Source organism: Chrysochloris asiatica, unplaced genomic scaffold (assembly GCF_000296735.1).
Source record: "Chrysochloris asiatica unplaced genomic scaffold, ChrAsi1.0 scaffold00079, whole genome shotgun sequence".
Classification (NCBI taxonomy): Eukaryota; Metazoa; Chordata; class Mammalia; order Afrosoricida; family Chrysochloridae; genus Chrysochloris; species Chrysochloris asiatica.
In genome coordinates this window covers 1,778,533-1,793,702 of record NW_006408597.1, presented here as the reverse complement: position 1 = coordinate 1,793,702, position 15,170 = coordinate 1,778,533, and the positions used below count along the sequence as shown (strand labels likewise).

The window sequence follows — 15,170 nt, the reverse complement described above, 5'->3', positions numbered from 1 at the left end:
TTCTTCGGGGTCACTGGCTGACCGATAGAACATCACTGCCAGCCAACCGAGAGGGCCACAGACCGGTTCGGGCTCCTCCGGGCGCCCATGTGTGGAGCCCAGAGCCCGCCTCTGAAGGGTCCTGACTTCAGTGCCATCTGCCAGGAACTGCGGCCCCACCTCTAGGAAGACAGCAACTTAGTTTGGTCCTTCTTCAGGGTGACACTTTATGCCATCCATACAATCTCTGGGGGTGAAAGGCTTACTAGTCGCCTTTATAGTTGAAGAAATTGAGTCTTCCAGCATACCTGTGCCTTTTTATGTTATATAAACAGACACTCGTGAAAAATGTGTGTGTTCAAGAAACTGGCAAAGATGAAACCCAAGCCACCTAGCTCCAGAACCACCTTACCCCCCAGGCTACCGGCTTCCTAACCAGGCACTCAGGCAGCAGGGTAGCTCAGCTGTGGGTGGCCACCGGAAACACCCTAGGGCACTTGGTGGGAATTGGGATCAGTTTCCAGGGGAAGCAGTCCACTTAGGGCTGTGATGAGTATAGTGTTTCCTCCTGGTCCCTGAAGCAGGAGGAAATTCTCCAATGTGACAGAGATCGGCTGACAGGGTGTGTATCTCTGCGTGTGGGGGTCCAGACTTGTGGTCTGTCTGTGGCTGTGTGTGTACACTGTCCGCTGGGTCTCTGGGAGTATTTGGAAGTGTGTGTGAATGTGTTTTCCAGACATGGTGACTTTGCGTGCCTGCCTGTATCTCTGACTTTTCTGTGTGTGATCTTGCAGCTCTGTGCACCCTCTCACAGTCCTCATCCCCCTCCTCATCCTCCATGCCAGGATCCTAGCTCCAAGAACCTGGATTCCCATAACTGGTTGGCCTGGGGTGTAGAGCCGGTGGGTGGCTGCAAAGGAGGAGGGAGGTGTGGGAGGCAGCCCCCTTCCAGCTCACATTCCATCCAGGAGCAGAGAGGCCAGAGCAGACGCAGATCTGACCCCAGTAACCTCTGCGTCCACTGCCTGCCCACCCACACTGGCTGCCAGAGAAGCTGCCTCTCTGCCTGGCCAGCCCCCAACTCGGAGGTCCAGGAGCCAGGGGCCAGTCACCAGCTGGCTACGCGGAGGCTGCAAGGAACGTTCTGGCGAGCTCCAACATGCTAGGGCTCTTGGGGCAGACAGACTCCTTCCTGGGCCCAGAATCTTGGTGGAGGGTATTTAAAGATCGCTGTGTGTATAGATGGGGGTGAGTAGGTGTATGTTTGTGATTTCTGGATCACGTATGCTTACCCTTAGCATGTGTGTATGTACACGTGTGTTTATGTATCTTTATTTGGATGTGAGCATGAGTGTGCATTGTGTATGAGTGTGCACAGATATAATTGTTGTTGTTAAGTGCCGTCGAGTCGGTTCTGACTTATAGCAACCCTGTATAGAGTTCCTGAGGAGCAGCTGGTGAGCTTGAACTGCCGACCTTTCAGTTCAAACCAACCTTGCAGTCCAGTGCTTGACCCACAGTGCCACAGCAGGATACAAGAAGTATCAATATTTTACATGATTGTCTATAACCGAATGTTTTAAGCATTTATGCATTGTATGTTTGGCTTATAAGTATATACAAGGGGGCTTCAAAAAGTTTGTGGAAGAATGAAATGAAAAGATAACGGATTTTTTTCCATCAACTTTTTGAAGCCTCCCTGCACAGGGATGTGTATGTGTATGTTTGCATTCATTCATCCCTCCATTTATTCAGCACTCATTGCTTGAACCCTGCAATGTTCAGACACTGTCCCAGGCACACAGGAGGTGTGGTGTGTGCGGGAGTTTCCCTGGAAGTTTACATTCACGTGTGGAGAGGGGTACGGATGGCTGGGGAAGACAGCTCTCTCCTATGATCCTGAGTGAGCTCAGTACTTGGGGGGATGTCTGTGATTCCTGCAAACTCAGCTTCAGCCTTTTTGTTAGTTAACTCGGAACTGTATCCTTCTGAACCCAGTGTTCTGGGATGTGAGATGAGTTAGCTAAGGTAGACTCAGTGGCAGAAACAATGACTACAAAATCCACTCAATAGAAGGCTTTTCTTATTCACATATAGTACAGGGCAGATATTCAAGGCTCTGCTCCTCTGTATTGTGGCTCCACTACTAACTAGCCATATAGCCGCAAGTAACTTCCTTTGGAGTCCCCGGGTGCTGCAAACTTTTAACACGCTTGGCTACTATAACCAAAAAGTTGGATTTTCAAGTCTACCCAGAGGCACCTCTGAAGAAAGGCTGGTGATTTACCTCCAGTATAAATAAGCCGTTGAAAACTCTATGGAACAAAGTTCTACTCTGACAAAGGTGGAGGAATCATCATACACAACGGGGTTTCTAAAAACTTCTGTTACTTCTCAGGGCCCTTGTTTGCTCCATCTGTAAAATGGGAATACTAACAGTTTGTATATTCCATACGGTGTGTGAGAACTGATAAAGCACCAGGGGACAAGAAATGGTAAATGTTGGGCATGATTCTTGTCAGGAGAAATAAAAACACTGTGGTTACAGGGCAGAATGTTTGCCAGCATGGACACAAGTCAGAAGATAAGAATCTTATGCTTCTTCCAGGTGTGAAGGAGGGATTCTTTCTCTCTACCTCTATCTCTCTCTCACATACACACACACATGCACACAGAGTAATTCTCCGTCATCATCCAGGTCATCTTCAGGGGTCATTTGTTGTTGTTGTTGTTGTTGTTGTTGTTATGTGCCGTGGAGTTGGTTCCCACTCATAGCGACCCTGTACAGGGTTTCCGAGGCTGTAAATCTTTATGGGAGCAGAAAACCTCATCTTTCTCCCGCGGAACAGCTGGTAGTTTTGAACTGCTGACCTTGTGGTTCACAGCCCGATTTGTAACCACTATGCTACCAGAGCTCAAGGGTCATTGTTGTTGTTGTTGTTGTTAAGTGCCGTCGAGTCGGTTCCGACCCATAGCGACCCTGTACAGGGTTTCCGAGGGTGTAAATCTTTACGGGAGTAGAAAGCCTCATCTTTCTCCCGCGGAGCGGCTGGTAGTTTCGAACTGCTGACCTTAAGGTTCACAGCCCGATTCGTAACCACTACGCTACCAGAGCTCCTTAGACCTCAGTAAATCCAAATCCTAAGGGAACAGCAGAATGGGGGTCCATAATTCAGCACTGAGCTGTTTATCATTGCTATTATTTGCTCTTGTTTCAGGGAGAGAATTAATATTTATTGAGCACCTACTATGTGTACCTGGCACTTTAAACACCTTAACTCATTGAAATCTCACAGTCGCCCCATGAAGTCAGTTTTAATTATTCTCATTTTGAAGATGAGAGAATGGAAGCCCAGGAAGTTGAAGTAACTTGCCCATAGTCACTTTAGCTACTAATTAAGGGGCAGAGATGGGAATCAAACCTAGGTCTTTCTCCACAGTTCTCTCCATTAAGCTTGAAGACAGGACCAATACGTCAAATCCTTTCAGGTCTTTCCCTTACTGGGGCAGAGTGGGGCTTGACTATCTGATTGGTTGACATGTGGGAGGGAGAAGCCCGTATCCCAGGTCTGGAGCCAACCCTCTCACAGGGAGTCAGGCAAATGCAGAAAAACAATAGGGTCTACGTCATAGAAATATTGGATCATAACAATGACCACCAAAACAGCCACAATCACGAGGGGTCCAGTCTTGCATGGCTCCTTCAGCTGCCTGGCTAGCCCGTGGCTCACGATGCCACCCACAGACTTTGCATTAGTCACGGTCTTAGTCCTATAACACCTGCCCCAACCCATTTTAACTTCTTGCTTTCGGATTCATTTTTCCATTTTGGTCTAGCCTGTTCATTGTTCTTGCCCTCTGACCTGTTTCCCAACAATGACCTTTTCCTTCTCCCTTAGTGACCGTTCAATGTCTGTCTCTGGAAAGATATCTCAGGTGACCCACATTCTTCTTTTGATCCTGTCCTTGAGCTCCAGATAAGGCCAGAGGTGGGTGACAAGTGGAGCGTCCACCTTCCTGACTGACTGAGAGAACAACAGAGGGCAGCCTCCTACAGGAGACCTTCTGGTCCCTTTATAAGTTGGACCTGCTTTGTAGTCCACAGCTACCCTAAGTATTCCAGTCTAGGATTCCTGCAAATCCACCCAAGACTTGGCTCTGTGGTTCAGCTCCCTTTATCCAGACTCTTTTCAGGCAGGACGCAGTGATTTCCTTGACCACCAACACTGGGTGAGATACCGTCAACCCGGTTCTTAGAGAACCTCAGATCACCCCACCATCGTAATATTTGCCAAATTGCTTGTCTGTTTCCCCTCAAAGACTGTAAAATCTAAAGGGTTGATATTGTGTCTCTTATTCACCTTTATTAGGAGCTCTGGTAGTGTAGTGGTTACGAATCAGGCTGCTAACCTCAAGGTCGGCAGTTCAAAACTACCAGCTGCTCTGCGGGAGAAAGATGAGGCTTTCTGCTCCCGTAAAGATTTACAGTCTCGGAAACCCTGTGCAGCGTCACTATGGGTCGGAACCAACTCCACGGCACATAACAACAACAACAACAACATTCACCTTTGTAAACAAGTACCATGGGCAGTGCTTAACATACATCAAACCAAAAAGCAAACAGTTGCTTTCAAATCAATTCTGACTCATGGTGACCCAATGTGTTTCAGAGTAAAACTTAGGGTTTTCACAGAGTTGGCTGTGATCTTTGTAAAATAGACTGCCAGATGGTATTTCCCAGACACCTTTGGGTGGATTTGAACTGACAACCTTTAGGTTAGTGGTCAAGGGCTAAACCATTTTCCCCAGCCAGGAACTCCCTAGCTAACACATGGTAGGTGCTTGGTGGGTGTTTGTTGAGTTGGGCCAATCCCCAGAGCACTCACCCCTTTCTGTTCAGGGACACTGTCCCAAGACTGCCCATTTCACAGGTCTTCAGAAGTAGTCCTCTTAGACCCCATACTCAAGACCTTTCAACTTGGGTGGGCCTTTCTGGTGGGGGTAAGTGTGGGAGAACAACCTCTTGTTACTGTGTAATCATGCACTGGGTTGGTCACCGCAGCCCCACCAGGTCCCAAGGGACAAGGCTCGTGCCCAGAGCCCAGTGGGAGGCCAGGGTGGAGCTGAGCTGAAAGTGGGCCAAGAGAAGAGCCCATGGGTGACCAAGTGGGTTGCCAGGAGTGGGAAACAAGATGGCACCCGCCACGAGGGCTGAGAACAAGGGAAGCCAGGCAAGGTGCCCAAGGCATTGTCCCAGTCCTTTGGGGCGACATGTCGTCACCAGAGGATTGGAAACCTGTACTTTGGGAACTTGGCAGCCAGGGCTGGGTTTTTCGTGTTTTCTGTAATTATTTCCCTTTTATTCTCCCTTAGTATTTAGTAAAGCCCTTTGTGAAAATGCCAGCTGGTCTCAGCTGTGTTCTAATGACAAAAGAAGACTCTGTGCCTGCTTGGCCCAAGGCTTTAATGGTGGGGCCTAGCTTAGTGACAGCAGCAAAGTGAAGGACCACTAAAGAAAAAGAGAGGTTCTGGGGGCCTCAGCTCGCTCCCCTGTCCAGCTGGCCACCCTGATGAGTCTCCTGGGCTTTCCAGAAACCCAGAAGGGTGGAGGACCAGCCAGTCACGGTGCCTTTGAGGGAGGGCATTTGTTTGGGTCCCAGATGTGTCCAAAGCTCTCATGAAATCCAGAGGCCTGGCACCTGCTGCGCTTTGGTTCCCCAATAACGGGAATGGGAGCACCCCACCCAAGCTGGGTACTGCTTGGCAAACTGCTATGGAAGAATTGGGCTCATGAACCGGGCGCCTGTAGCTGTCTCCCCTTCCTGCCCTCAGGAACCTTCTCAAGCTTTCCCCTGCCTGTCTGCTGCCTAGTGGGGACGGACTCTCAGCAGGTCCCTTCCCACCTGTCTGGGACCCTCTACATCCTAATTTCCTGTGGCTACACGCCCCTCCCCTCCTAACCCGCCTCTCATCCCCTTGAGTTTCTCAGCTGCTCTGGAGAACAGGCTGGGAGACCTTTCTCCTCAGGAACAATCACCCCATTCTCTCTGTTGTGTAAGTGATACACCAGGAGAGGAAGCTATTTGCAGCTAATTGGCTGTGATGTGGAACGGGGCCTTCTGAGAACTGGAAAGCCCGCCATAGCTTGGGGCCGTCCTGCCTTGTGCAGACAGCTGGAATGGTTCTGGATGGTTCGTGGACTCCATTCACCTCCCTCCCCCTCTCCACAGGCTGGGGGGTGGGTCCAACTGGATGATGGCAGTTGGCAGCTCCTGCCATAAAGTGCCTACTAAGTGCCAGTCTCTGCTAGATGCTTTGCATACTCAGTGTATGGAAATCTCCCTGCTACCTGCAAGGGAAATATTCTCGCTCACATTTCAGATGAGGAAATAGGAGATGAGAGCGGTGAAGTCATTCATGCCAGGTCCCACCATTAGCAAGCAGCAGACTGGAGTAGGGTGGACATGGATCAGAGGAGCTGGGCAAGGAGGATGTGTCAAGCAAGGATTAAGAGTCTGCCTCTTACAAGCTGTGTAACCTTGGACAAGTCTTTTCACCTTTCTGACTCCTGGTGTGGGGCTGTGAGTTAAGGTGCTGGACTGCAAAGTCTGTTTAAACTATCAGGTCAATGATTCAAGTTCACAAGCCACTCCTTGGAAACCCTATACAGGGTTACTATGGGTTGGAACAGACTCAATGGTACTTAACAACAACAACAACAACCTCATATCAGAGGCTGCTTGTGCATCTTAAAGGAGAAAGTTGAAGGTGGTCAGGGAGCACAGTGTCTGGCATGTTGTAGGGACATGCAATCGTTTCCTAGGGAAGGGCGAGGGGGAGGAGGTGGGTCACCAGAGCCCTGCCAGACGGGGTAGAGCCAACCTCAGAGATCCCCTTTTCTATGGAGTGGGAATCTGGAGAGAGAATGAATGGAGTGAAGGGGACACCCACATCCACTGGACCCATTCTCTGAGCCAGACACCAGAGGAGCTCACAGACCATTATGAATTAGCATCTGAAGAACCCCAGTCAAGTTCACGCACTATGGGAACCTAAGAGTGGGGAAGATGATGCTGGGGTGTGTGTGTGCATAGGAGTGGGATCAGAATAAATACTGGGCCTCCCTGGCCTGGGAATCTGGATTCCCCTGCCCCACCCTCACCACTCTGAAGGAAGCACCCAAGTCCAGTTAGAAAGGGGAAGGGGAAGGAGGCCCTAATGCCCTAGCCTTCAAGGAGGCAGTGTGACAAAAACCTGCAGGGAGCTCCCCAAAAGGGAAAGGAAAGTCATGTTTGCCTGCCAGGCAGGACTGGGGCACATGTCTACATATGGGGGAGAGGTGTGGGGAGAGAGGGACACATCTTCAAAGGTACAGAAGGCAACAGCCAAAAGATCCCTTCCCAGCCCTCACCCTCAGGACACTGTCTGGGAGGGAGCCAGTCTGGCCCTGAAGGCCTTTGTAGGAGTCTGGGAGCTGGCAGTCTCAGCTTGGCGGGAGATACAATGCTTACTCTGATCCTGAGATCCCACGGGCTTCTGTTCTCATCAGGATCAGCGTTGTCTCTGTTATGGACCCCAAGGTCAGTAGGAACGGTATAGACTAAACATTCATAACTGGAACAGCGTGGGTCTGCATACAGATCTGTTCCACTTTAATGTCATCTCTTGGCGTGTCAGCCCCTGGTCAAGTTGTCATTCTGCACTTCAGAGAGAGGGGCTGGTACTGTAAATCAGCCAGACTGAGGATTTGTGGTGGTCCAGTGAGGTGGGTGGTTTCCCATGCAGAGGCCTATAGCAGGGTAATATAGCAGAGGCCTATTCTCAAGCTAATAATGGGGAGAGACGGATATACCTCCTCTGTGGGTCATTTATTTGGTCCTCCTCAGTGCCAGGCCCTGAGCACAGTGCTGGGGACAGCAAGATGCCGAAGGCTCTCAGGAGCTTCAGATCCTGTGGAAAAGGCCTTTTGTTGTTGTTGTTGTTGTTGTTGTTGCTAGGTGTTGTCAAGTCAGCTCAGACTCATGCCAAATAAGATGTCGCTGCGTCCTGCATCATCTTCCTGTTTGTTGGCATGTTTGGGTCCACTCTTGTGGCCATTGTGCCAACCCTCTTCATTGAGGGTTTCCCTCATTTTTACTGATCCACTACTTAACCAAGCCATCAGGTCCTTTTCTGGCGACTGGTCTTCCCTGATGCTGTGTCCAGATCTCTAAGGAGCATTCAAATTGTATTTCTTCTAAAACTGATTTGCTTATTCTTCTGGCAGTCCATGGTGTATTCAATATTGTTGGGCCAGCAGCACATTTTAAATACATCAATTCTTCTTCTGTCCTCCTTTTTCACTGTCCAACTTTTACATGCATAAAAAGAGATTGGAAGGCCTAATGTTGTGCAAAACAAAACCCTCAAGAACTCCTCTGATAAAGACTTAGGGCTGCAGGCAGGTGAAGAGTCCTGAATCTTCTCAAGAGCCTTCAGGCATGTAGAAGATAGAGTGTTCCAGAGACTTCCAAGGAGAGCCACAAAGGAGCAAGAAAAGAGTCAAGAAAGACTTCACATGGCAAAAGTCATGCTTATACAATGTCTTACAGAGTGAATCAACGTTTATCTGAAAGAACATTTCAGAATATGAATTGTTTGAGAAACATCAGGGGTGAGGGGTCGTGACTGGAGATGAGGCTGAAAGGGAAGGCTGGATGGGGTCAGATCATGAAAAGCTTTGGAGACTACTGTTGTCATTGTTAAATGCCATCAAGTCAATTCTGACTCACAGCGACCCTATACAGGGTTTCCAAGGAATGGTTGGTGAGTTTGAACCACCAACCTTGCATTCAGCAGTCCAGTACTGGCCATGCTGTTAATTCCAAGTGCTGCAGGGAGCTATTGTGGCTTTTGGAGCTGGGGAGAGATATGGCCAGATGTGTATTTTAGAGAAACAAATTGGGAGGTGAAGGGTATGGCCTGGAGGCAGAAAGACCAGATCTGTGGTTATCACAGTGCTGACAGTGGTCTGTGTTAGGCAGTGGCTGTGAGGGGAGATGGTGTGGAACTCAATGACACCCAGATGAAAGAGTTTATTTCATAGCTCCCTTGGGAGGTGACTGTGGCCATGTGCCTAAGTTCTAGGCAATTCTTACCCCCAGGGCCCCTTAAGATTCCAGGTGTAAGTGGAAGTGTCAATCAAGGCTGATCTCTGAGAAGTCTCCTTAAAGGAAGGGGCATGCCTTATTCTTCCCTATTACCAAACTTTGCCTGAAACTTGACTGCGATGGGAGACACTCTTGCAGTTCACTGGATTATGAGGATGAGTTGGAAGGACATTGGATCCCTGAAAATTTTGTGGAGTTGCCACAGAGCCCTGACCTGTTTTCATCCAGAGTTATTTTATGAAATAGAATAAACTTCTATCTTGTTTAAATCACTGATATTCTGGAACTTTCTGTGAACACATGCTATTCCACATTTTGCCTTATAAAGGTGAGACAATGAGTTCTACAATTCCATATCAGTTTCCTTGAAAAAGGTTACATTCTTCCATGACTTATCCTAGAGAGTGAGTCATAGCCCTATTTCCTGGGAAAAATTGGAGATCCCCCATCATCCCTCCCAATTAGAAGCAGTAACATGGAAGCCATTGTTAAGGATACAGATGTTGCAGCCCAGCTGAGCTTGACTAGCCTCCCCAGCCACATTCCTCCCTTCCCAGCTCTCATTTTCCCCCAGAATATGAGCTGGGGTGAGTGGTGTAGAGGGGAGACAGATTGGTTGTTCTCATGACTGGATTGCCATGGGTGGAGGATACAGAAAGTCTAGAGGAGCCCACAGCAGGCAGACAGTGACCTCCCACTATTCCCTGGGCTCTAGGCTCTTCTATGAGTCAAAGAACACTTGGATGCTTCTCCAGCGGTCCTCCTCTGCTCTGTCTCCAACTCCCTCATCTTAGAGACATCCAGAGGCTATGGCCCAGAAGGCCTAAGGAGTAGAATTGGCTCATATGTTGCATGTAATGAGGTGGAGTGTGGGAGAGGAGGAGGAGTTGGGTCTGGAAGCTGACATCTGCAATTTTAATCTTTAACTTTCCAGCTCTAGATTTGTGTCAAGAAAGCTTTAGAAAGTGCACGTCTTCAAAATTATGAATCAAATGCTCCAGTGACATCATACACCTTGAATCACTTTTTATCTTCCTTCCAGGAACCTGGAGGAGTTCCCTGGAGCCCTATTTGTTGAGCACATACTATGTGTCAGACTTCATGTACACATTTGTGATTTCATTGGAACCTCACAACAGCCCTGAGAGGCTGGCTCATCAGCTCCACCTCCGACTCACGGAGATCTGATGTATGTATAACATTGCCTAGTCCTTCAGGATCGTGATTGTGTTGGAGTCCACTGTTGAAGCTATTGTGTCAGTCCTTCTCCAAAGTGAATAATGAGGTACAGAGAGGTTAAGTAACCTGCCTCAGACCACCCAGCCAATAAGTGGTAGCACCGGAATTAGGGTCCTAGTCATGTGACTTTGAAGACTGTGCTTTTAATACTGGATGGAATGAGGAGTCTCCATAGTGGGGAAGCCTATGTCTGAAGCCACAGAGGACAGTTTTCCAGGTCATCCCCTACTTGGAGCAGATTGTGAAGGGGGATGACCTGGAACCCTCCTTTCCAGCTCTCCTGGCCCATATCCCATCTCACCATCCATCCCTCCAGCCCCTTTTTCACCTCTGGTTGTCTGCATTGAAAAAGGTTTCAGTGATATTGGCTTCATGATGCAAAAAAGAATTTTTTTTTTTTTTATTAACTGATTTCAAACCCCTTTCACATGCTTTGTGTGGTGAAAACACCTCATAAAGGCAGTTGAATGAAGAGACAGAAGCTCAGAGAGGTTAAAGGACTTGTCCAGAGCCACACAGCTACAGAGGGTAAGAGTGAGAACCAAAACTCAGTCTCCTGGCTCTCAATTGGAGTTCTGTCGGGTAGTCTGACCTCTGACCTCAGACCCCTTAGCACTTCTGCATAACACCCGCTCTAGAATAATGCCTTGTTCTGAGGCCTAAGACACAGAGGAGCTCAAACCCTCCCCAAAATAGAGAGAAAGCCTCCTAAGAGCCAGTACCAGGGGTGTCTGAGAAGAGGAACTAAAGGCATCACTCCTATCGAGGATGTCCGCATCTGGTTTTGGGTGCCGCCAAGTTCATTCTGACTCACAGCAACCCCATGTAGCCCAGTGGAGCTGCTCACAGCGTTTCTAAGGCTGCAAATCTTAGTGAAAGCAGACTGCTACTTCTTTCTTCTGCAGCTGCTGACCTGTTGAGCAGCTGAGCGCTCAATCACTGTGACACCAGGACTCCCACACATCTCTCTGTCCCTGTTGTTAGATGCTGTCTAGTCAGCTCCGACTCATAGCAACCTTGTGCACAACAGACCCAAACCCTGTCTGGTCCTGTGCCAGCCTTACAATCATTAGGTTTGAGCCCATATCTCTAGGGGACCAAAAATCTTCAATAACCACCTACCTGCCACATTCATGATTTTTGCCATATCCAAACATGCCAAGAGTATTATATTTTCATTGATGCTTTTTTTGTTGTTGTTTTTAAATTTAAGACAGTATTTTAAAAAGAAACTTTTCATAACTACCGTAAATAGAAAATTAACTGTCAAAATGAGTTCAATTGCAGAGGGATGTCCAGGGAAGACTCTTTTCCTGAGGCCTGATCTTTTTGTTAAAGAGGAAGCTTAGTGAGGGTTAGAGACATTGTTGATGCGGTTGTTAAGTGCCGTTGGGTCACTTCCAACTCATAGTGACCCTGTGTAGGTTTCCGAGGAGCAGCTGATGAGTTTGAACCTCTGACTTTGCGGTTCAAGCTTACCTCGCAGTTCAGCACATTAACCTTCAGTGCCACACCAGGACTCCATTAGAGACATACATATTAACCCCTAGTTGAAGCTTGCTCTTTGATTCATTAGGATGAAAAGCCGATTGGAAAGGAGACAAATTTCTCACTCAATGATTCAATATTTTGCAGTGCTGTGTCTGAAAGCCCCCTAAGAGCCAGTACCAGCTAAAATCATCTGCTAGACTGTCCATTCTTTTAAAAACGTAGGAGAATGAACATTTTGAGGACTGTGGTCAGGGTGGGTATGATGTCTGGAAGCAGACCCTTAACTGGTAAACCCCATAAAACAATCTGGAAAGTTTACCTCAACTTTCTGAGAAAAGAACAAAAAAGATGAATAGGCTTCTTGGCTTTGGTGCATCATTTCACACCTTACAAAGAAATTTCTTTAACCACTTGAAGCTCCCCACCTTATGAGGCCCACAAAATGATATTTTATCTCTCTCTCTGGATGAAGAAATTCAGGCACTGAGGTTTGTAGGACCTACCAATAGCCACCCAACAGGCTAACCCACAACATACTGAGCAAGTGCTCGGCTGGTCTCTCTGAAGTCACCCCAACCTCAAATTGGCGAATGCAGTGTTCACTTTGTATAGTCACCCTCCCCATTGAAGCAAAATTTGGACTCTCAGAATTTGGCTTTGGCAGAAGAATTTCTGGGAGCGCCACCCTGGGAGGCTGATCTCTGCCCTTGAAACTGGATTCTCCTTTCCCTCCGGGGTCTATCTTCACTTTATTCCCACTGCTCTCACCAAGTTGATCCCAGTGGGTACTCAGCAGAAGGAAGGACAGAAGGAAAACAAGTACCAGAGGGACAGGTGCAGGTTGTATCCAGAGCCTGAAAGATGTGTCCTCCAAGGCTTGAATAGGTTGGCAGTGCCTTATTCCAGCCCATCAGAGGTGTGTGTGTGTGTGTGTGTGTGTGTGTGTGTGTGAGGGTCTCAGTTCCTAGTATGCACACTGCCTCTTATGGATGGCCTGTTTTGGTGGACCTCTCCTAGATTTTATAGCTCATTCATGATCCAAGTCATATAACACGTTTTTCTTCATTTAAGAATAGTTTGGAAATTCCTTTCTATCTCAGTAGTAACCCCAAGGTTGTATCCTTTCACCATACTTATTCAATCTATATGCTGAGCAAATAATCCAAGAAGCTGCATTATATGAAGAACATGGTGTCAGGATTGGAGAAAGATTCATTCATAACCTTACTTGCTGGAAGTGAAGAGGACTTAAAATGTTTAATGATGAAGATCAAAGAATGTAGGCTCTTTGCTCCTTTCTGTTCAACAGGCAGCCTCAACTTCTCTTGCAGTATCAGCCGCATCCCTGAGATAGGATGGTGACGGTCAGAGTCAATGGATTTGGCAGTATTGGGCACCTGGTCACCAGGGCTGCTGTTAACTCTGGCAAAGTGGAGGTTGTTGCCATCAACAACCCCTTCATTGACCTTAACTACATGGTCTACATGTTCCAGTATGATTCCACCCATGGCAAATTCAACGACACTGTCAAGGCTGAGAACGGGAAGCTTATCATCAATGGGAAGCCCATCTTTATCTTCCAGGAGTGAGATCCTGTCAACATCAAGTGGGGTGATACTGGTGCTGAATATGTTGTAGAGTCCACTGGTGTCTTCACAACCTTGGAGAAGGCTAGGGCTCACTTGAAGGGTGGTGCCAAAAGGGTAACATTTCTGCCCCGTCTGCTGATGCCCCCATGTTTGTGATGGGCGTGAACCATGAGAAGTATGACAACTCCCTCAAGATTGTCAGCAATGCCTCCTGCACCACCAACTGTTTGGTCCCCCAGGCCAAGGTCACTCATGACAACTTTGGCATCATGGAGGGACTCATGACCACAATCCATGCCATCACTGCCCCCCAGAAGACTATGGATGGCCCCTCTGGGAAACTGTGGCGTGATGGCCGTGGGGCTGCCCAGAACATCATGCCTGCATCTACCGGTGCTGCCAAGGCTGTGGGCAAGGTCATCCCTGAACTGAATGGGGAACTCACTGGCATAGCCTTCCGTGTCCCCACTCCCAATGTGTCTGTCGTGGACCTGACCTGCTACCTGGAGAAAGCTGCCAAATATGTTGACATCAAGAAGGTGGTGAATCAGGCATCAGATGGACCCCTAAATGGCATCTTGTGTTACACTGAAGACCAGGTTGTCTCCTATGACTTTAACAGTGACACCCACTCTTCCACCTTTGATACTGGGGCTGGCATTGCCCTCAACAACCACTTTGTCAAGCTCATTTCCTTGTATGAAAATGAATTTGACTACAGCAACAGGGTGGTAGATCTTATGGTCCAGATGGCCTCCAAAGAATAAGAGCCCTCTGGACCACCAGCCCCAGCAACAGCACTAGAGGAAGAGAGAGACCCTCAGCTGCTAGGAGTCCTTACCCCAACTCTAATCCCCCTACACACTGAGAAGCTACCATCCTCACAGTTTCCATCCAGACCCCCTGGAGAAGGGGAGGTGCTTAGAAAGTCCAGTCTTGTCATGTACCATCAATAAAGTACACTATCCAGCCAAAAAAAAAAGATCAAAGAATGTAGTATAGATTGCACCTCAGTGTAGAGAAAATGAAAAGCCTCACAACTGGACCAATAAATATGATAAATGAAAGAAGGATTGAAATTGTCAAAGACTTTGTTTTACTTGGATCCATAATCAATGTTCATGGAAACAGCAGACAAGACATCAATGCATTACATTAGGGAAATATGCAGCACACAACCTCTTTACAGTGTTAAAGAGCAAAAGATCATTTTGAGAACTTAAGTGCCCAGACCCAAGCTATGGGATTTTAAATAGTCTCATATGCATGTGGGAGTTAGACAATGAATAAGGAAGAACGTAGAAGAATCGATGCATTTGAATTATGGTGTTGGCGAAGAATATTGAAAGTACCATGGATTGCCAGAAAAAGTATTGCCAGAATGCTCCTTAGAAGTGAGGATGGCAAGACGTCATCTCTAGGACTTTGGAAACGTTGTCAGGAGAGACCAGCCCCTGAGAGGGAAATCATGCTTGAGAAAGTAGAGATCAGTGGAAAAGAGGAAGACCCTCGATGAGATGGATTTACATAGGAGCAGCAGCAATGAGCTCAAATATAACAATTGTAAGGATGGTGCAGGACTGGACAGTGTTTTGTTCTGTTGTGCATAGCTTCCCTATGAGTTGGGCCTGACACAAAGGCACCTAACAATAACATTAGCAGTGAAACTTCCACAGCCTTGCTGGTGAAGTGTGTGGTCCAGGTACTAGCCTCATCGGCTTCA

General features: G+C 47.8%; 1 pseudogene; it reads left to right on the top strand.

Moving 5' to 3' along the window:
• Positions 1-13,213: 13,213 nt before the first annotated feature.
• On the top strand, positions 13,214-14,214 carry LOC102827148 (annotated as a pseudogene).
• The last annotated feature ends 956 nt before the right edge of the window (positions 14,215-15,170 follow it).